At 41.8% G+C, this 6,305-nt stretch overlaps 1 non-coding gene across 1 annotated transcript; it reads left to right on the forward strand.

Moving 5' to 3' along the window:
* Positions 1-5,996: 5,996 nt before the first annotated feature.
* Positions 5,997-6,103, forward strand: LOC112083811. Its single transcript, XR_002897939.1, has one exon. It is a non-coding gene; the product is annotated as a small nucleolar RNA R71 (small nucleolar RNA).
* Positions 6,104-6,305: the final 202 nt, after the last annotated feature.

The raw sequence follows: 6,305 nt of genomic DNA on the forward strand, positions 1-6,305 counted from the left end.
TTTACCATCACTTCCACCTTTGCTCTGTCAACCTCTATGCCCTTCTCAGATATCTTGTGCCCAAGAACTATTCCTTCCTGCACCATGAAGTGGCATTTCTCCCAGTTCAATACCAAGTTATGCTGCTCACATCTCTCCAAGACCTGTGACAAATTAGAGAGAAAATCTGAGAAGGAGGAGCCATAGACACTAAAATCATCCATGAACACCTCAACCTTCTCTTCAATGATGTCAGAGAATATATGCATCATGCAACGTTGAAATGTGGCAGGGGCATTACAGAGACCAAAAGGCATTCGCCTGTATGAAAATGTGCCATAAGGGCAGGTGAATGTTGTTTTCTCTTGATCTCGGGGATCTATGGGAATTTGGAAGAACCCCGAGTACCCATCGAGAAAACAAAAGAAGGGAGGGTTTGCAAGCCTCTCTAACATCTGATCAATGAAAGGCAAAGGAAAATGATCCTCCCTAGAGGCTGCATTGAGCTTTCTATAGTCTATACACATTCTGTGTCCTGTGACAGTCCTAGTAGCTATCAGCTCATCCTTCTCGTTTTTAACCACTGTGATCCCACCCTTTGATATACTCATATTTTGTCATGTTTAGGATTGCAGTTTGTCTTGGGCTTACCCGGTCCATTAGCACTTAGTATATATAGCTTTTTGGAGAAAACCCTAAGGATCTTATCTTCTATCTTAGTTTCTCTCTAATTTTCTTTCCTTTTTAATGTAAAAACGTTTTTGATTAAGAGAAAGCCCAAGAACCAGTTTGCATTGCAGTCTAGAATTGGTAACTTGAACAATGAGCTTTGAATTCTTTTAATGATGATCTCTCTTTAAAGAAATATGAACTCCCATGCATTCAACCTCTCTCTCTCATTTGTTCTTGTTTGCTTAAGGACAAGCAAAGGACAAGTGTGGGGGAGTTGATATACTCATATTTTGTCATGTTTAAGATTGCATTTTTGTCCAAATATTGAGTCTCATGCATACATTTAGGTAGTTTTACATATATTTGTCTTTGCTTTTGTCTTTAGTTAGGAATTGCATTAGGTCCTAGAGGCTCCTGCATTTTTGGAGTGTTCTCAGGTCATTTGGAGACTTTTGGGAGCAACTTGGAGCTGGGATCATGGAGGAACCCTCACCTGTGTACAGCAACTCGGACAGATGGATTGGTTCATTTGGTGACAAGTATGGCTAATTTTTATGAGTAAACCAGTTTGCATTGCAGTCTAGAATTGGTAACTTGAACAATGAGCTTTGAATTCTTTTAATGATGATCTCTCTTTAAAGAAATATGAACTCCCATGCATTCAACCTCTCTCTCTCATTTGTTCTTGTTTGCTTAAGGACAAGCAAAGGACAAGTGTGGGGGAGTTGATATACTCATATTTTGTCATGTTTAAGATTGCATTTTTGTCCAAATATTGAGTCTCATGCATACATTTAGGTAGTTTTACATATATTTGTCTTTGCTTTTGTCTTTAGTTAGGAATTGCATTAGGTCCTAGAGGCTCCTGCATTTTTGGAGTGTTCTCAGGTCATTTGGAGACTTTTGGGAGCAACTTGGAGCTGGGATCATGGAGGAACCCTCACCTGTGTACAGCAACTCGGATAGATGGATTGGTACAGACAAAGCCCTCACTTTGATCGTGTGGGAAGAAGGACTTGCAATGAGACTCAACCTCCGGTGTCTTCATCAAGAATCAAGAAGAATGAGTCTAGTTTCCGGAACACTTGGAATCAGACGATTTGGAGCCGTGAACTGGGAGATATCGCCATCGGAAGGAACACATGTCTCGCGGCCCGATCAGGTCTTACGCGATGCGTCTTAAAGAACCGGTAAAACGGAGCCCTTGCCGACGTCATCTGAACCCAAACTCTTCATCAAAGTTGGAGATGATAGAGTTGGATTTGGAGTTGTGAGCTGTGAGTTACGGAAGGCGAGAGACAGACATATCAGCTAGACGTCTAAGAGTGGATAAGGTGCTAAATGTCATGATTTGACACGGTGATAACGCCACGGCCTGAGCTTTCCCGTGGCATAATATGACAACTCTCGGGATTTGACACGGTTTCCATGCCACGGCCATGCACTTAGCCGTGGCAACCTCCAAGGTTTACTAAAAGAGACAAAAGAGCATGACACGGCCTTGAACCTGACCGTGGCAATCACCGAATCATCAACACCTTGCCACGCCCAACATGACACGGTCCAGATCAAGAACGTGGCAATCCAAGAAGTTCATCACCCAAACCCAGAAAAGAAGAGACACGACCACTAGACATGGTGTAAATCAAGCCATGGCAACCTTGATCATGAAGAATCTGTCCAAGAAATTTGACACTATCAGGTTGCCACGGTCTGGCCAAGCATCATCTGACCGTGGCAAACCACACCACTATTCATCAAGGCCGGGTCAGGATCCAGTTTGTCTTGGGCTGACCCGGTCCATTAGCACTTAGTATATATAGCTTTTTGGAGAAAACCCTAAGGATCTTATCATCTATCTTAGTTTCTCTCTAATTTTCTTTCCTTTTTAATGTAAAAACGTTTTTGATTAAGAGATATCTTGCTGATTTAATCATCTTAAGGCTGTTTCTTGTCATTGCATCATCTCATCTTTGCTTCTAATCATGATTAACATCACCTCTTGCAAAGGAAATGGTGTGTTCATCATGATTAGTGAGTAGCCATCTTTTAAGCTTCTAGGTGTCTAGATTAGGGTGCTTAGATGACCGGTTTATGATGTTTAGGTTCTAGATTCTCATTTCCTTTCGTTAGTTAGCTGCTCTTAATGCTAGATCTTTGCACATCACTCTGATCTAGATCTTAGTCATTTCTCCACCCACAAGGTGTTTGATGAAATGTCTGAATGAGCTAAGCTAAGGGTTTATGCCTTTTTCATCATGGGAATGATTTGTTAAATGCATAAATGACATATTAGAACTGTTTCTTAATGCTCACTGATTCATATTTCACAAATGATGATTTGGTTTGAAAGTGGATTAGTGCAGAGATTAATGCCTTCATGAGAGGATTAGTCTAGATTAGAGTTCTAAGTTGAAATGTTTTGAGATCATGTGATTGCTTGCTTTATCTTTCTGTAAAAGATTAAGTCTTTCTTAGCTCTTATTTTGATGCACAAAGAGGCTGTCTGGTCATATTTGACTTGGAACCTTATGCTTGTTGATTGCTTATTCACTAATGGGAATTAGTCTTGATTAAGTAATTTGCAAAGGGATTTCTGTCATGGGAATGAATTAATCTATGTTGGAAGTCTAGACTAAAGAATTGCAAGTGTTGCATTGTTTGCTTAGCATCATGAATTCACATTTAAAGTACCCTGATCAATTATCACATCTAGAGGTTTAGCTTTCTCTTTATTTGAATTTGAGTGTTTGTTTAGTTTCTCTTGCTTGTTTAATTCTTAATTACTGCTTGTTCTTGTTTGCTTTATGTTTTTAGATCACCTTGTTACCAACTCATCTGCTCATTAGACTTGAATTAAGATAGGTCCTCATAGTTCTAGTCTCTATAATCTCTCCATTTGGATTGATACCTCAAGTGCTACAATGACATGAGTAGTTGAGGAATTGATCAAGGATTGAAAAATTCTTACTATCACCCTTCTTGGGCACAACATGAACAGGAGACACCCATCTTGAGTCAGAGATTGGGTAAATTATCCCTGTCTCAAGAAGATTTAGTATCTCCTTCTTAACCACTTCCTTAAGGTTGGGGTTAAGACGTCGTTGATGCTCAATAGAGGACATAGATTGGTCCTCTAGGTGAATCCTGTGGGTGCAAATGTCAGGAGGGATCCCTCTAATATCAGCCAAAGAATATCCTATGGCTCTCCTGAACTTTCTTATCTCACTAAGCAATGCACTCTCTTGATGCTCTAATAAGCTATCATTGATGATTACTGGATATGTGGAGTTTAAGCCCAAGAATGCATACCTGAGCCCTGTTGGTAGAGACTTGGGCTCAACAGGGGTGCATCAGCCTCATTCCAATCCTGGTCCAAGCTGCTTTGGCTGGTGTCTGATCCTCTGATAGCAAAAACCTCAGAGCCACTTTGTTCCAGTTCCAAAAACCTTGTCTCAGGACCCAGCTCTCTAGCATTGTCCAAATACAACTTGTACCATTCACTTGCTTCTGGTAGGAGCTCATTGTTCCCTTGTTCTTGAGTTAGAGCAGCTTGAAGAGGATCCTCAGTGTTCAGCTCCTCAAGAAACTCATCAGCCAACTAGAAACATTGACCTTCAATGGTGGGTTTCTTCATCATCTCATTCACATCAAACTTGAGCTTTTCAGACCCAAGTTGAAGCTCTATTATCCCACCTCTCACGTCAATTATGGCTCCTGCAGTGGCCAAGAATGGCCTGCCCAAGATAAGAGGATCAACTGGTTCCTCATCCATTTCCAGCACAACAAAATCTGTTGGAACCTCAAAACCACCTATCTTAACAGGTAGATCTTCCAACATACCAACAGGCAATCTAACTGATCTATCTGCAAGGATAAGAGAGATCCTGGCAGGTTTGAAAACTCTAAAGCCCAGTTTCTTTGCTATGGAGAATGGCATCAAGCTGACTGATGCTCCTAGATCACAAAGACATCCAGAGAATAGAAGAGGTCCAATGGCACAAGGGAGTGTGAAACTCCCTGGATCAGTCAACTTTCTTGGAATGGACTTCTTCTGAATGATAGCACTGCATTCATGACTTAGTACCACCATGCCTTGAAGTTCTTTAGTCTTGTTCAGAATGGCATCCTTCAAGAACTTACCCATCTTTGGCATCATTAGGAATGCATCAATGAGAGGCATAGTGAGTGGTGTCTCATTGAGTGCCTTCTCAAATACAGCTCTTGCCTTGTCCACAAGTTGCTTCTTAAATCTCCCTGGAAATGGGAGCTCGGGTTGGTATGGAGGTGGTGGCACATCCTTTTCTGGTTCAGGTTCCTTTGCTACCTCTTTACTCTTTTCTGTCCTTGGTTTCTCAGCAACTTGATCATCTCTTAAGGCTGCCTCCCCCTCAGTTTGATCATTGTCCTCAATGATCACATTGTTGTTCTCAATACCAGGTAACTCCTTCCCACTCCTCAGTGTAATGGCCTTAGCATATTCCTTGGGGTTGGGTTCTGGTTTTCCAGGTAGGTGGCCTTGGTTCCTTGAGCTTGATGCTTGGTTTTGCTTTAGTTCCTTGATTTCCTGTTGCATGGCTGCGTTCTGGCTTGCAAATATCTGTTGACCTTGAAGTAGTTGTTGCAGAATACCAACCATATCTGACCCCATCTGTGGCTGCTGAACCAGTGGTGGCTGAAACTGTTGTTGAACCGGCGCTTGCTGCTGGAACTGTGGTGGACCAAACCCTGGTGGTGCCTTTTGCTGCTGTGAACTGAAACTAGGACCTTGAAATGGTTTCTGTTGCTGACCAAAACCTTGATTCTGAGAAAACTGATTCTTAGGTTGAAAAGACCCTTGAAAGTTGTTCTTGGGAACAAAGTTCTGTGGAGCTTGAGAATTGGGATAGACCTGGTCTTGTGGGTTAGCTACATTGGAGTTCCTGTAAGAGAGGTTCTGATTTGCATTGCCATACTGATATCTCTGGAACCTCTGGTTCCCAATGTAGTTAAGCTCCTCCTGGGTAAGACCTTCTTCACTTATGTTCTCAAAGATTTGAAAAGGTTCCTCATACTCTCCAACAAAATGCATTGGCTTCTGAGTGGTGAATTTCAACTTGTCCAATTCACTTCTCAACTCCTTAAATTCCCTAGTGAGCCTCTGTTCTGAGCTTGAACCTTCAGATCTATTTGATCTGTCATAGTCTTCACCATAAGTATCATTGCTCATTGCTAAGTTCTCCACTAGCTCTAAAGCAGCATGTATCTCCTTTCCCAGAAAGTTCCTATTGGAAGCAGTATCCAGCTGGTTTCTAATCTTGGGAAGAGCTCCTCTATATAGGGTGCTGAGAAGAGAAGCCTCACTAAACCCATGGTGTGGGCATTGGTTGGTGTAGCTCCTGAATCTCTCATATGCTTCACCAAAACTCTCATTGCTGTGCTGAGTGAAGCTAGAGATTTGGTTTCTCAGTTTTGCAGTTCTGGAGGTGGAGAAGAACTTAGACAGGAAAGCTTGCTTGCATTGCTCCCAGGTTTGAATGGAGCCTCTTTGAAGATTCTTCTCCCATTGGTGAGCTTTGTCACCAAGACTGAAGGGAAATAATCTTAGCTTGAAGCTGTCCTCAGAAACTCCATTTATCTTTGTCAGGTCACACACTTTATCAAATTGATCCAAG

Source organism: Eutrema salsugineum, unplaced genomic scaffold, assembly GCF_000478725.1.
Source record: "Eutrema salsugineum unplaced genomic scaffold, Eutsalg1_0 scaffold_6, whole genome shotgun sequence".
NCBI lineage: Eukaryota > Viridiplantae > Streptophyta > Magnoliopsida > Brassicales > Brassicaceae > Eutrema > Eutrema salsugineum.